This window comes from Rana temporaria, chromosome 6 (assembly GCF_905171775.1).
Source record: "Rana temporaria chromosome 6, aRanTem1.1, whole genome shotgun sequence".
Taxonomy (NCBI): domain Eukaryota; kingdom Metazoa; phylum Chordata; class Amphibia; order Anura; family Ranidae; genus Rana; species Rana temporaria.
In genome coordinates, this window is record NC_053494.1 from 20884484 (window position 1) to 20900765 (window position 16282).

The 16282-nt window shown below is 46.3% G+C and overlaps 1 long non-coding RNA gene across 1 annotated transcript in view; it reads right to left on the reverse strand.

The window, feature by feature from the left end:
* The window catches only part of LOC120943236, a 104387-nt gene extending 90405 nt beyond the window's left edge, over positions 1-13982 (reverse strand). The window contains exons 1-2 of the long non-coding RNA XR_005750274.1: positions 13832-13982; positions 11871-12026 (exon numbers count right to left, since the gene is read on the reverse strand). This is a non-coding gene — a long non-coding RNA (uncharacterized LOC120943236). The remainder of the gene's footprint in view (positions 1-11870; positions 12027-13831) is intronic.
* Positions 13983-16282: the final 2300 nt, after the last annotated feature.

Sequence of the window (16282 nt, forward strand, 5' to 3'; positions counted from 1 at the left end):
TTTGGACACTTTTGACACATTTTTGGGACCATTGGCATTTTTATAGCGATCAGTGCTATAAAAATGCATTGGATTACTATAAAAATGCCACTGGCAGTGAAGGGGTTAACACTAGGGGGCGGGGAAGGGGTCAAGTATGTTCCCTGGGTGTGTTCTTACTGTGGGGGGGGGGGGCCTCACTAGGGGAAATCACTGATCTTCTGTTCATACATTGTATGAACAGAGGATCAGCGTTTCCCCCCCTGACAGGACCGGGAGCTGTGTGTTTACACACACAGCTCCCGGTCCCCGCTCTAACAAGCAATCGCGGGTGCCCGGCAGCGATCGCGCCCGCCAGGCACGCGCACGGGACTCGGGGGCGCGCGCCCCTAGTAGCCTGCGAGAGAGCCGACGTAGAGCTACGGGCTCTCGCACAGGGGAGCCAACCTGCCACCGTAAAACGACGGTGGCAGGTCGGCAAGTAGTTAATAGGACAGGTCTCCTATTTGGGTCATTCTCAGTGATGTTCTACGACTATCCATCTATTTTCTATCCATTTTCACTTTATATGGACTTTTATTATGATTCATTAATTCATCCTTGTTCACGTTTAGTAATTGCACCTATCTTATACCGCACAGGTTTTGGATATTGGTTTTAGATTTGTTTTAGTGTTATTCTTTAGCACAAGATCACTTCATATTTATAATTATCACATTTGTGTAAGGTGAACACTGCTAGATTTTGCAGCTTTTGAGCTTATTTACTCACATTCACATCCACTATTTACTCTTCAGTAGCGCAAAAGATTCACATTCATTTTATCATGTAAAAGGCATAGTATTCCATGGCTTTGGTTCACATCCATGTGTTGCGAATTTGGTGCCAAATAAAAAAAAACAAAATACCTGGTAGTATTTATGTCCTATTATCATCGCCATCTAGTGGCCATAATGCACTATTTTTTCCAAAATGCTCTTTTTTTTTTTTTTATGAATGAGAAGCATTCACCTTGTGCCGAGGTTCAGACTACTGCAACGCGATGTACTACGAATTTGATCCGTTTTTTTTTATCCTGTGTGAAGTGCAAATTTGACTTGCATTTTGAGGTAGAAAGGAGCGAATTTACCGCAAATTTCAGGAGGCAGACAGTGAACAATTTGCAGCCTGCAAGTTCAATTGAAGCCTATGAAGATAAAATGTGCACTGCACCATAGGAATTCGCATTGCACCCACAGTCAAGCGCACAGGACCCCTTTTTTTTTTCGCACCAAATTCGCAAAGCATAGATGTGAACCAAAGCCAACAAATACTATGCTTTTTACATGACCTGCGAATCTGTGTGTTCCTAAACGCATCAAACCCACTGTAAATTTGCATCAGTGTGAACCCAGGCTGTAGAAGAAATACAGAAGAGCATTTGACTTTGCGCCTTTTGCACAAAAATAATGTAAACAATAGTTTCACCAGATGAATAGCTATGTGATTGATTTTTTTTTTGTTTTTTTTACATAAATAGACCCATAAGAAGAGGCTGATAACTAATCAACGCTTAAAGCGGTGCTCCACCCCTACCAATTATTTTTTTTTTTTTTCAATCAGCAGCTGCAAATACTGTAACTGCTGGCTTTTACTAATAGGGCACTTACCTGTCCAGGCATCCAGCAGTGTCCTCACCCCAGACGACTCTTGAATTGCCATTGCGAAGTGAGCCAGAAGTGTCAGATAAGCAGAGCTTCCCCTTTTCGATGGAGCTCCGCTGTAAGATTCACTGTATAGCAGTTTTACTGCCACAGGGCGGTACCTCTGCGCCGGATTAGGTATATAAACATGATCCGACTCTTCTGGGTAGGGAGTGCACATGCGCACCTCCGTCGGCTTTCTCCACCAGTGATCACACACAGCAGGAGCCCAGCAATGGGTAATACGGACTCGATGTCCGCCGGCACCCACTGATTATCGAGCAGAGAACAAGGCAAATAGCCATTCTGACAGGAGGGAAGGCATGGAGGCAAAGCAGGGAGTAGGATCCATGTCATCTAGGGGTGTTGCATTTAATCGCATCACGATTCGACTGTTTGTGACCAAAATAATCGCTGTTTGGATGACGTCATCCGCACTGTGCCCAGCCCAAAATGAGCCATGAGCGTTAGCCGCGAAAGCAGCCGAAAGGCGCTGTGCCCTGCCTTGGTGAGCTGTGGGCGCTAGTCGCACCCTCTTTTCCTGCCTCCTGCTGACGTCATCCCCAGCCGCCCGACATCGCCGTGTGTTGAGCTGGCTGCTACAGGAGAGGAGACATGTGGAGCAAGTAAGTGTCCCCTACTCCCAGTCTCCAGAGAGTCCTCCTCCTGCTCGGTTCACTGTCACACAGGCTGCTGCAGAAGTACTGAGCCAGCGTCCCGCGCTTGTCCTCACAACAGGCTGCTGCGGGCAGCGGGAAACCAGTGCACACACACTTTGTCATCATCATCATCATCATCATCATGTACTTGTCAGACACTGACAGTTTTATATCTGATGCACCACTATGTGCAAATTTGCCAAATTATAACCGATTGACCGTAATAAAATGAATAAATAAACTTGATGGCCTAAACATTAAAGTGACCATACCATTTCTTTGATTTCTTGAAAACAAAATGATTAGTGGGTGTTTTATAGCCGAATTTTTTTTTTTTAATTTTTTAATTATCAGTCTTTTTTTTGTTTATAGGGAAAAAAATTAACAGCGCAGTGTTGATCAAATAGCACCAAAGAACCCTCTGTTTTTATATACATTTTATTTTGGTACAAGGTCGCACGATCGCACAATTGTCAGTTAAAATAACGCAGTGCCATATCGGAAAAAGTGACCTGTTCATGAAAGGGGGGGGGGGATAAATCTCCTGGGAGGTCAACTGGTTGAATGCTTAGATTAAAAAAAAAAAACACGGCTATGAATAAGGACGACCTGCAGTCATTTTTGCAGAATAGTGTAATCTCTATTCTATAAATAAAATAAAAAAATTAGATATATAATGCCAGAAAACGATTTCCATACATACTTATAATACAGTCTTCTTGGGAAGTAAACTCTGTGGTGACCCCAGGATCCTTCCCTGGATACAGACTGGAGCTATGTCTTTAGTAACACTGCAGAACACACATTGTCCTTGAAGAATTCTGGCACCAATCGGCACAAAGAAGCCCTGGCGTCACTCGTCACTTGACAAACATACAGAGCTTAATAGCTGCCTTAAAATAGGCACCGACAGATGACTTTAGGTTTCCTCTTAAAATGGGAGCCGATGATAATGGGAAAGGAGGATTTCATGCTGGGGCTGAGTCACCGCCGCGCTGCTCACGTCATTCCTAAAATCCCTTCTGTTCCCCTGCAGGATTCATTTCACTCCAGAATACCAAAAACTTCACTGAAGCCTCCGAGTCAAGATGCTGAGAAGGAAACTCTGCACCTAACCTGCCGCTCTGTGTATTTATATACATTTTGTCATGTTGCGACCAAAAACGTAAATGTATTTTATTTGGATTTTATGTTATAGACCAACACAAAGAGGCACATAATTGTGGAGTGGAAAAAAACATGATAAATGGTTTGCAAACTGTTTTACAAATAAATATCTGAAAAGTGTGGTGTGCATTTGTATTCAGCCCCCTTTTCTCTGATGTTCCTAAAGCTGGCCATACACCTATAGATTATCTGCAGATTTTCTATGGTGAGGCCTCGTACACACGACCGTTTTTCTCGACAGAATACATCAAGAAACTTGGTGGGAGAGCTTTTTTGCAGAGGAAAACAATCGTGTGTATGTTTTTCATCGAGAAAACTGTCGTTTAACTCGACGAGAAAAAAAGAGAACAAGTTCTCTTTTTCCTCGTCGGGAGTCCCAATTTCCTCGTCGTGTTCCTCGTCGGGCTGGTTTACAACGAGAAACGCGATCGTGTGTATGCTAAGAAACCCGCGCATGCTCAGAATAAAGTATGAGACGGGAGCGCACCTTCTGTAAAAGTAGCGTTTGTAATGGAGATAGCACATTTGTCACGCTGTAACAGACTGGAAAGTGCAAATCGTCTCTTACCAAACTTTTACTTAACACGCAGTAACATGAGATTAGCAAAAGCAGCCCCAAGGGTTGTGCCAGTGGAATCGAACTTCCCCTGCTATCGTACGTGTTGTACGTCACCGCGTTTGAGAACGAGGAGATTTGGTCTTGACAGTGTATACGCAAAGAAAGCTTGTCAAGATTCTCGACAAGCCTAACAAGGAACTCGTCGAGGAAAACGATGTTTCATTTACGACGAGTTGCTCAGTCGTGTGTACGAGGAGGCCTCAGATGGAAAAAGTGCAACAGATTTCTCCGTGTACGCTAAACTGTGTGGATGGAGGAATCTCCCACTGGGCCAAGCTTCAGTATCTTGCTAGTCGGCCCCGCTAGCTCTCAACCTAAACACTGCCTGCACCCAATCAGAATGTTCAAGTATTGTGAGAGCCAGCGGGGCCGACCAGCAAGATATGGAAGCTTGGGCCAGTGGGAGATTCTTCCATTCACACAGTTCAGTGTAGATGGAGGAATCTGTCCCACTTTTTCCATCTAACCATAGAACAGGGCTTGACAAATTTGCTTTGAATCTAGGAGCTGGTTAAAAAACTTAGGAGCCAGTTTTATTTTTTTTAGCGTAGTATGGTTTGTCAGCGCCCGGGGCAGGGGCGTTGCTAGGTGGCAAAAAGACCAAGGGCTTCAGCCCGAAGTTGAGGGAGAGAGGGAGACCAGAATGCCACGACGGCTCCATACACGACGGCTCCACGCCACCGCCGTTCTAAACTCCTGCTGCTTTTCTCAGATCGCAGTGGCATATCACTCCCAGGGCTGGTGCTAGGCTATTTTGCACCCTAGGCAAGACCAGCTACGTGTGCCCCCCACAAAAAAATAAGTAAAAATTAAGCCACAGTTTACTGCACTATGGGTGAACAGCAGGGCTGTGGAGTCGGAGTCGGAGTCAGGGGAAATTTTGGGTACCTGGAGTCGGAGTCGGCAAACAATGCACCGACTCCGACTCCTACTAAATTTAGATTGGAATTAAAAAAAAAAAAAGCAAGTTTAAATGTCCCAATTCACAAAAAGTTATAATTAATGACTTCTCTACTGTAAGAATAAAGACCAATGCATGCAGTGCCTCACGTAACCGCAAAACGAACACGTTAAGTGACCGTGAAGAAGCATGCTTTTCATGTGCTTCACTATATGGCACGCAACGCACAATTAGGAGCTGCAATACTTATACTTTCCATAGTGTTGTGTTCTGCTTTTACAGGGAACGCATGTTAGAGAACCAGTAAGTGTCCAAATAAAAAAATTCCAACAGGAGTTTTATAAAGCACTAAAAGAAGTTGAAAAGTATGATCGCTCATCAAAACTTACTGTTGAAGAAGCCATCCTTGTTTATCCAGAGATCGTTAGTGATGTGGCCAGAATAGTTACTGCAATGCCACCCACCCAAGTCAGTGTCGAAAGATTATTTTCAGCCCTAAAAATAATAAAGTCTGACTTAAGAGCCTCTATGAAAAAGAGGATCTGGCAGAGGCAATTCTCTTCCTTAGAACTCTACATTGAATTGATTTGCATTTGCTAAGCCTATAACTACATTTCAAGATTAATATAAACCATTTCTAGGTTTTGCAGATTTTGTTTTTGGTTCATTATAGATAAGCTTTGTTTTTGTTCTAAAACAACCAAATAATGTGGTTTGTATTTTTGAACTGGTAAAGATCCTGTTCCTGATGTTTATGCCTGCTGCTACTATCCAGCCACTTGATTGTTTTCATTGTGTTTGTCTTTTGCTTAAACTGTGCAATACAGTAGACTGTTGGCTTCCCAGCCAGTAGTCCTGTGGTAGGTTGCGTTTCTTTCCCTCAAGGAATGTATAAAATACATTCGCATATTAATACAGAGGAGTCGGAGTCGGGGAGTCGGAGTCGGAGGTACATAAAACTGAGGAGTCGGAGTCGGAACATTTATCTACCGTTTCCACAGCCCTGGTGAACAGGGTAGAAATGCACCTGCATCCTTGGTGTCACTGAAAGAAAAAGAAAAGTCCCTGCCCATTGATGGTGTCTGAAATAAAAATTATTGTCCATCATATGTGATGTGCATGTGTACATTTAAGGGGGTGGGGTGGTAGGAAGCTGGCAGTGAGGTACAGGGGCGGATGATGATAACAGGGGGTATATTAGTAGAAAGTTGATAGTGGGGTACAGGGGGGATGATGATGACAGGGGGATGCATATGACAGGGGGTACAGGGGGATGCATATGGCAGGGGGTACAGGGGGGATGATGATGACAGGAAGATGCATATGGCAGGGGGTACAGGGGGATGCATATGGCAGGGGGTACAGGGGAATGCATATGACAGGGGGTACAGGGGAATGCATATGACAGGGGGTACAGGGGGGATGATGATGACAGGGGGGATGCATATGACAGGTGGATACATATGGCAGGGGTTACAGGGGGATGATGATGACAGGGGAGATGCATATGACAGGGGGTACAGGGGGGGATGCATATGACAGGGGGTACAGGGGGGATGCATATGACAGGGGGTACGATGATAAAAAGTTTGATGACAGGAATCGGAGGTAGGGTGGTGGGATGCCAGGAACAGGGAAATGAGGGACATGATGATGTTGACGACAGGGGACAGTAGATGGCATACGCTTAGGGCTGTGTGTGTATGAGTAACAGGCGGCTGATAGCAGGGATGTTTGGGGTGCCGTCAGTCAGGGAATGACATCACAGGATGTGTCAGTGGCAGGCAGCAGGACATGCTGTGTGTACCTTGAGACTCCGGCAGACTGGCTCCCCACTGATCGCGATGCCTGCTCTGACAGGTCCTCCACTACGGTCGTCCATCCCGGAGATGAGGTCAGGGAGCTGCTCAGCCAGGTGGCCATTATCCACACTCTGAACATGTTAGGAGATCCGCAGAGCGCGGGAGAAGGGGAGGAGCCGGGGGAGGGAAGCACATGAATCCACTCGCTGTCCCAACAACTAGTGGACGGAGGTTGTGACAAGCTCCCAGCACCTCCTCCTCTTCCTCCACAGGCCATGTGAGGAGGGGAGGCCGGCCCTCTCCCCTCTCATGTCACTCATAGCTGGACATCGGACTCCAGGAAAACCATGGAGACCAGCCAGGGGGGGGGGGGGGGGGGGGGAAGGATCGGCGCCCGGAGCTGCATGTCTGGGGCGTCGGGAGTTGCAGTGAGTGGGCTGGCAGCAGCCCAGGCACCAGGACGCGGTTTCTGGTCGCCACTGTGACCTGGCGCCCGGGGTTTGTCGAACCCTGCCATACAAAATCTGCAGATAATCGATAGGTGTATTGCCAGCTTTACTAAAATGTAGTGGAACCAATTGCCTTCAGAAATCACTCACCCAATTAGTAAATAGAGTACACCTGTGTGTAATTTATCTCATACTGCCACCTTGCCACAGTATGTGTGCAGTGGGTGGTCCAGAAGAGGTAAAGCTTTGATTATAAAAAAAATATCCCAAGCTTTGAACATCTCACGGAGCTCTGTTCAATCCATCATTAGAAAATGGAAAGAGTATGGCACAACCACAAACCTACCAAGAAATTAATCAGAGAAGCAGTCAAGAGGTCCATGTAACTCTGGAGGAGCTGCAGAGACCCAAAGGTGGGAGAATCTGTCCACAGGACAACTATTAAGGCTCTTTCACACGGGCAGACCGTTTAGATCCGCCTATCAGTTTTTCAGGCGGACCTGAACAGATGCTCCATACATCTCTATGGAGCGACGAATGTCAGCGGCAACATGTCCGCTGACATCCGATCCGCCCCTCTCCACTAAATCCAGGTGGATGGAAACCCTATTTTCCATCCATCTGGAGCATCGGATGAAAACGGACTCTACGGTTTCATCCAATCCCCTGTAGAGGAAAGCGGAGATCTGACCGGTCCGTTTCAGTACAGTGTGCAGAGACGGACTTGTCATCCGCCGGCTCAGCTGGGATGAACGGAGCGATCCCCACTGAGCAAGCGAATATCTAAAAACGAATCCGCCCGTGTGAAAGGGCCCTAAGTCATGCACTTTTCTTCAGCAGGGACTGGGAAGCTGGTCAGAGTTGATGGGAAGATGGATGGAGCCAAATACAGGGCAGGCTTGGAAGAAAACCTGTTAGGACAACGACCCTAAACATACAGCCAGAGCTACAATGGAATGGTTTAGCTCAAAGTATATTAATGTGTTAGAATGGCCCAGTCAAAGTCCAGACCTAAATCTGTGGCAAGACTTGAAAATTGCTCTTTGCAGACACTCTCCATCCAATCTGACAGAGCTTGAGCTATTTTGCAAAGAAGAATGGGCAAAAATGTCCCACTCTAGATGTGCAAAGTTGGTAGAGACATCCCCAAAAAGACTTGCAGCTGTAATTGCAGTGAAAGGCGGTTCTACAATGTATTGACTCAGAGGGGCGCTATACAAATGTATACCACACTTTTCACATATTTATTTGCAAAAAAAAAAAATGAAAACCATTTATCATTTTCCTTCCACTCCACAATTATGTGCCACTTTGTATTGGTCTATCTGTCACATAAAATCCCAATAAAATAAATTTACATTTTTGGTTGTAACATGACAAACCCGGCATCTGGCCCCTGCATTGCCTGTGCAGTTCTGTTGATGGAATTGTGTACCGAGACTCTAAAGATCACCGCTATGTATCTGCACACCTAGAACAATCTAGTACAGAGAGCCTAGAACAAAAGATGAGTCTTTGGGGTTTATTTACTGAAGGCAAATACACTTTGCACAACAAGTGCACTTGCAAGTGCAGTCGCTGTAGATCTGAGGTGGGCATGCAAGGAAAATAAAAAACAGAATTTTTGTTTGTACATGATTCGATGATAGAAATCAGCAGAGCTTCCCTCATTTCAGATATTCCCTTCAGATCTACAGCGACTGCACTTGTAGTACAAAGTAGATTTGCCTTTGGTAAATCAGCCCCTTTGTGATTACCTGTGTGGTGTTGTCAGTGGCATAGTCTACCGAATAAACACATATCACCAGTTATTGGTTTGCACACAAGTAGGTAGATTCACATAGAATGGCTTAGACTTACGGCGGCGTAGCTTAGCGTGTTTAGGCTACGCCGCCGTAAGTTAGCTAGGCAAGTACATGATTCTCAATGTACTTGCCTGCTAAGTTACGACGGCGTAGCCTAAATCGGCGGGCGTAAGGGCGCCTAATTCAAATTTGTTGGAGGGGGCGTGTTTTATGTTAATGAGGCTTGACCTCACGTTTTTTACGTTTTTTTTAAACTGCGCATGCGCCGGGCGCCTACATTTCCCAGTGTGAATTGCGGCTAAGTACGCCGCACGGGCCTATTGATTTAGACGTGGACGTAAACAACGTAAATCCCGATTCGCGGACGACTTATGCAAATGACGTAAAAAATTCGAATCTCGCGGCGGGAACTGCGGCCATACTTAACATTACTATTCCACTAGGGCCTAGCTTTAACTTTACGCAGCCTATCTCTTACGTAAACGGCGTGAAAGTACTGCGTCGGCCGGGCGTACGTTCGGGAATCGGCGTATCTACTCATTTACATATTCTACGCCGACCGCAATGGAAGCGCCACCTAGCGACCATCCAAAACATTGCAATCTAAGATAGGACGGCGCAAGCCGTCGTATCTTAGATATGTTTAAGCGTATCTCTGTTTGAGCATACGCTTAAACATAAGTCGGCGTAGATTCTGAGTTAGGTCGGCTTATCTACTGATAAGTCGGCCTAACTCTTTCATACATTATATATATATATATATATATATATATATATATATATATATATATATATATATATATATATATATATATATATATATATATAGAAGCTCACCAGAACTTTGATGTGGTAGCTGCATGTACTTTTTTTCCCTTCATTTTCACCTGGTGATCCTGCCAGTAACACACTTCCTGTCCTAAGGTGACAGTATTCACTCCATGTACAAAATCTATTAAAGAGTAACATTGCCACCCTTGGAAAGTACTAAAAACACCACCCCTTTTCCTCCTTATCATAGGATGGGGCGCATGTTTTGTAGTTCACAGAACATAGCATTAATCTGGTTTGGTAATACTGTTTGAAATTTGAGTTCAGTGCATACATAGTTTACACAGACACTGGATTTATGACAGGATCAACAGGTATTTTCTGTATTTGCTGATAATGTGCTTAAAAAGGAAACTAATGCAGCCCCCACATCTAAAGACTGGGAAGTTGCAATATATTACAGTTCTGTTTTTCAGCTTAATCAACTTTAACTGCTTCTCGTCCGCCCATAGCCTAAAGACGGCGGAAAGAAAGCAGTGCCAATGCGGGTTACCGTACCTGTACATCACCTCACATCGATTTCTCCTGCACAGCTCACAGAACGTGCACCCAGCGATCCAAGTGTTTCCGGTACATAGCAGATCACATTACCGCTGTGTCTGGGTGATCACGTGGTCTTGTACCATGTGATTGCTGTGCCCAATCACAGCAATCACATAGTACTCAATGGGAATTGGATGTAAACATCGTTTCGCTCTGCTCTCACACAGATCAGCTGCGAGAGCACAGAGAAGCGACGCAGAAGCCTGTGAGTGTACAGCAGCCTGTCAGGCACCCCTATGGCTAACTATAGTTTTGAGAGTCTCCAAATTGGAGCATATAGACTAGAGCAATGGATAAATTGAAGGCAGGTTTGCCTGGAGGGAGCCCACTCCTCCTTAAAGGCACAGGGACACAATGGATGCCCAGAAAGAGCACAAATGGCATCCAATATGTCCCCATGCCAAATCCAGCCAACTATCTGTACAAATACGTGGCAATCACTCCAATCTATACCTAGCCCTTGCAGTAAGGTGTGGAAGCTGAATATCACTGTAGTAGTCATTTCTACTACAGTGATAGTAGCAGTCTTCCAAGTCCAGTGTTGAGTGGCTAGTGGCCCATCTGAGACATAACCACGGTGGGGGGGGGGGGGGGGGGATCTCATTTGAAACTATCTTCAACTATCTTCAATCACAGAACACCTTGTTTTTTTAGCATTGCATAAAAAGCCTTCCCTCATTGGATGAGGTGGAGAGGTCGGGCTATTACATCACAATTTGTAATTGGCACTACCACAGTGTTTCTCTGCTTCCACAGGGAATGTTTCAAGGCAAGAATTGTATATTTACATTGGTCCAAGCTAGACCAAAATGCAATAAAATGCACACCCCATATAAGCTTGAGAGCTGTATTTTGGTTAAAGGGGTGGTTCCCCTAAAAATAAAGTTTTGACATTGCATTTGGTATAATAATTACAGTTAGAATCGGCTGGTTATATGTAAATAATACCTCCGTACGTAGCGTTTGTATTATTCGTTCCCACCGCCACTTCCGGGTACGATGCTGGCGGTGGGCGTTCCTTATTGATGGACAGGCATCCGACCGACGCATCCATCGCGTCACGAGATGCCGAAAGAAGCCGAACGTCGGTGCGGCTCTATACGGCGCATGCGCAACGACGTTCGGCTTCTTTCGGCATCTCGTGACGCGATGGATGCGTCGGTCGGATGCCTGTCCATCAATAAGGAACGCCCACCGCCAGCATCGTACCCGGAAGTGGCGGTGGGAACGAATAATACAAACGCTACGTACGGAGGTATTATTTACATATAACCAGCCGATTCTAACTGTAATTATTATACCAAATGCAATGTCAAAACTTTATTTTTAGGGGAACCACCCCTTTAAGTTAAGAAGCGAACAGAGAACTAAGCACCAGTATTGCCTGTGGCCCCCCTGCAGCTGATAGTTTCCCCATTAAGTACTTAACATACCTTGCTCTACACCGTGTCTCTGCGTGGAGGCGGCCATCTTGGTAGAGGCAGGTCTTTTGTTCCTCATGTCAGATTTTCCACCCTTGATGACTGAAGATCTGATGTCTGGTACAGGAACATATAACAGGCAGCAGGAGAGGTTGAAGCAGCACAGATCTGCAGAAAGAATGAATAAAACAAAATCAGGGAGATGCATGCAATGCAAATTTGTCTCCAACAACTACACACTAATCACTCAAATCTCACTCCGGATCTGCCTAGGCACACTCAAATCTCAGAACGTACAATGCTTATTCTAAGGAGCAGATAAAAAAAAAAAAGAACAAGTTTCAGCATAGAGAACAAGAGAAGTGGTACTGTGCAGAGTCCTAAACATACATGTACAGATACAGGTACTGAGAATTAATGCAAGCATACAGGATGAGAGGTCTAATTTGCATAGTCCATACATACCTACTAAGAACAGATACTGAGAATTAAACTTAAAGGGGTGGTTCACCCTAAAAACTACTTTTTCTTATTACACTGGCCCCCCACATTACAATACGATTAAGGCTATTATTTTTTTTTTGATGCTGTACATACCTTTGTACAGCATATTCACCCGTGGCTTCCGGCTTGGCGAGTCCCGCGGGAGTGGGCGTTCCTAACATGTCTGTGATTGACGTTTTGACCAAAAACGAGCTCCCCCCCCCCGTCGCGTAAGCCGCGTCACGGTTGTCGAAAGGAGCCGAACGGCGAGTCGGCGCTATACTGCGCATCGCCGTTCGGCTCCTTTCGCCAATCGTGACGCGGCTTACGCGACGGGGGGGGAGCTCGTTTTTGGTCAAAACGTCATTCACAGACATGTTAGGAACGCCCACTCCCGCGGGACTCGCAACCCCGAAGCCACGGGTGAATATGCTGTACAAAGGTATGTACAGCATCAAAAAAATAATAATAGCCTTAATCGTATTGTAATGTGGGGGGCCAGTGTAATAAGAAAAAGTAGTTTTTAGGGTGAACCACCCCTTTAACATACAGAACAAGAGAAGTGGTACTGTACAATCCATACATACAGAATAAGAACAGATACTGAGAACTGGTGGGTGCAGACTGAGGTAAATGCAGACTAAGTGGGTGCAGGGGTGTGGTGGGTGCAGGACTGAGGTGGGTGCAGACTGGAGTGGGTGCAGACTGAGGTGGGTGCAGGGGTGTGGTTGGTGCAGGACTGAGGTGGGTGCAGACTGAGGTGGGTGCAGGGGTGTGGTTGGTGCAGGACTGAGGTGGATGCAGACTGAGGTGGGTGCAGACTGAGGTGGGTGCAGGGGTGTGGTTGGTGCAGGACTGAGGTGGATGCAGACTGAGGTGGGTGCAGGGGTGTGGTGGGTGCAGGGGTGTGGTGGGTGCAGACTGAGGTGGGTGCAGACTGAGGTGGGTGCAGGGGTGTGGTGGGTGCAGACTGAGGTGGGTGCAGGGGTGTGGTGGTTGCAGGACTGAGGTGGATGCAGACTGAGGTGGGTGCAGGGGTGTGGTGGGTGCAGGGGTGTGGTGGGTGCAGGACTGAGGTGGATGCAGACTGAGGTGGGTGCAGGGGTGTGGTGGGTGCAGGGGTGTGGTGGGTGCAGGACTGAGGTGGATGCAGACTGAGGTGGGTGCAGGGGTGTGGTGGGTGCAGGGGTGTGGTGGGTGCAGGACTGAGGTGGGTGCAGGACTGAGGTGGGTGCAGACTGAGGTGGGTGCAGGACTGAGGTGGGTGCAGACTGAGGTGGGTGCAGGGGTGTGGTGGGTGCAGGACTGAGGTGGGTGCAGGACTGAGGTGGGTGCAGGACTGAGGTGGGTGCAGACTGAGGTGAGTGCAGAATAGACATGATAACCAGCAGTCCGTATGAGGTGTTATATGGGGGAGGGGTCTCCCTTCACAGCGGTGTACCGGTCTGTGGTGCGGCCTACTGGGCGCTCTGTCCTGTACTAATCGTCACCTCTATACCGGCCCGGCCCGTCCTCTCCTCACAGTGTACTTCCCGACAGACAGGCGGCGGTTCTCTTCCACCCCCCTCAGGCCTGGCTCCGCTCGCTGTATACACATAATCCGCGTGCTCCCAGTCAGGATCGCCGAGTCGGCCCGATCTGCAGCGGTGAGAGCCAATCACAGAAGAGAAGCAGGACTTCCCGCCACTCAGAGCGCCTCCCCCGAGCTCTACGCAGTTACATTTAGTAACCTGAGGAGAAAACGAATAAAGAAAACCTGCTAGATGAGCGAATGTGTTCGTTTGGGGGTTAATAATATAAAATGGAAGATAAAATAAAAGTATAAGTAAAGAAACAATTATTTAAAAAAAAAATATTTGCATAGTGTTACATGGCCGTTCAATTGGCAGTTAAAGCGCAGTGTGGACAAGCAACAAAATGCCCTGGTCATCAAGGGGATGAAATCTTCCTGGTCAAGTGGTTAAAGGGTTGGAAAGAATAAGGGACTTTTGCATAGCCATTGCTATTTATTTACTTTGTTTTATTCATTATGTTTTTTGGGCTCCCTAGACACATACCAGGCTGCATTCACATAGGAGATACGACGGCGTATCTCTGAGTGCGGGCCGTCGTATCTATGCGCCTCATTCAGAGAACTAAGATCCGACCGGCGTTAGTATCTTAAGCTGCATATTTACGCTGCATATAGTTACGCAAGGAATATGCTAATTAGGTACTTACGCCGATTCAGAAACATACGTCCCACCGGCGCATTTTTTTACGTCGTTTACGTTAGGCTTTTTCCGGCGTAAAGTTACCCCTGCTATATGAGGCGTAGCTAATGTTAGGTATGGACGTCGTTCCACCCCCGAGTTTTGAAAATTTTACGTCGTTTGCGTAAGTCGTTCGCAAATAGGGCTTCACGTCGAAACCAATGAGGCTTTGCGGCGTCATTTCGAGCATGCGCACTGGGATTCTTTCACGAACGGCGCATGCGCCGTTCACAAAAAACTTGAAATACGCGGGGTCAAGTGAAATTTAAATAAAACACGCCCACAACATCCCCATTTGAATTAGGCGGGCTTACGTCGGCCCACATACGTTACGCCGCCGTAACTTAGGACGCAAGTTCTATCTGAATACGGAACTATTTACAGTGGCGTAACGTATCTGATATACGTTACGCCGGTGACTTGTCCTCAATGTTCCCCTATGGGGGAAGTTCCTTCACTGACTGCGCAAACTTCCCAACGGAAATCTCCGAACCTCGCCCGGCATCCAGGCTCATTCTTTAACATCCCCGTGGATTGGAGGATGTTAAAAAAAAGAGCCAGGAGGCCGAGCGAGCGAAGCGAGCCGTCCGAGCCCAGCGAGGACATGAGGCCGACTGGCCACTTACCTCAAAATCCACGTCGCCCTGGATGCCGGCCGCCGTTCGGGGATTTCCGTCAGCAAGTTTGCACCTGCGCAGTGCTTGAAGGAACTTTCCCGATAGCTGGAACCAGCTCAGCGCATCAGTTTGCGCATGCGCTGGAACTTCCAGGATACCTGGAACCAGCACGGCAGATCACCGGCACATAGATAGAGCATTCTATCTGAATCCAGCCCACCGTGTTTCCCCGAAAATAAGCGGTGGTGGCTCGGGTTCTCAGTGCACAGACGCGGAGGGGGGGTGGGGGTGGAGCATCCACCGAGGTAAGTATGAATCTAAAATAAAAAAGAAAACCATACTTATCCTAGTACAATGAATATTTAGCAGGTAGTCACAAGACAAACAATTGCTCGTTGTTTTCTTAAAAGCTAGGATGAAACCCGAAGTAGTATTGGGTTTTCACTTTTTGCGCTACGGTGTCTCCAATTTACTTTTCCTTTCCTGCCTCTGGTCAGTGACATTGTGAAGAAATTCGATTTAAAAAAAAAAAAATTATTATTCGATACGTTTTATATCAGAAAGTACAATTCTTTTTTTTTTTTAATTGTCTTTTTTTTTGTTTATAGCGCAAAAACTAAAAACTGCAGAGGTGATCAAAAACCACCAAAAGAAAGCGCTATTTATGGGGGGGGGGAAAGGGGCATACATTTTAATTGTCGCACGACCACGTAATTGTCAGCTAAAGTAATGCAGTGCTGTATCGAGCAAAAAAAATTTTTTTCATTACTTTCTGTTGCGGCCCTGCAGGAAAACATCATGGCTGCCATATTTGTGCAGACCTGAACCTCTGCATGCCCAAGTTTAGGTAGGCAGTTGGGGGGGGGGGGGTAAAACCATGGGTCGACCAGCTGCTTTCTTCACAGTGTGAGCTTTCTTTTGGTGGTATTTGATAACCACTGGGTTTTTAATTTTTGCTATATAAACAAAAAAAAAATAATTATATATATACATACACACACACAATAAAAAAAATTGAAAAAAAAAATTTCTTCATGATTTTAGGCCAATATATATTCTGCTAAATATTTTT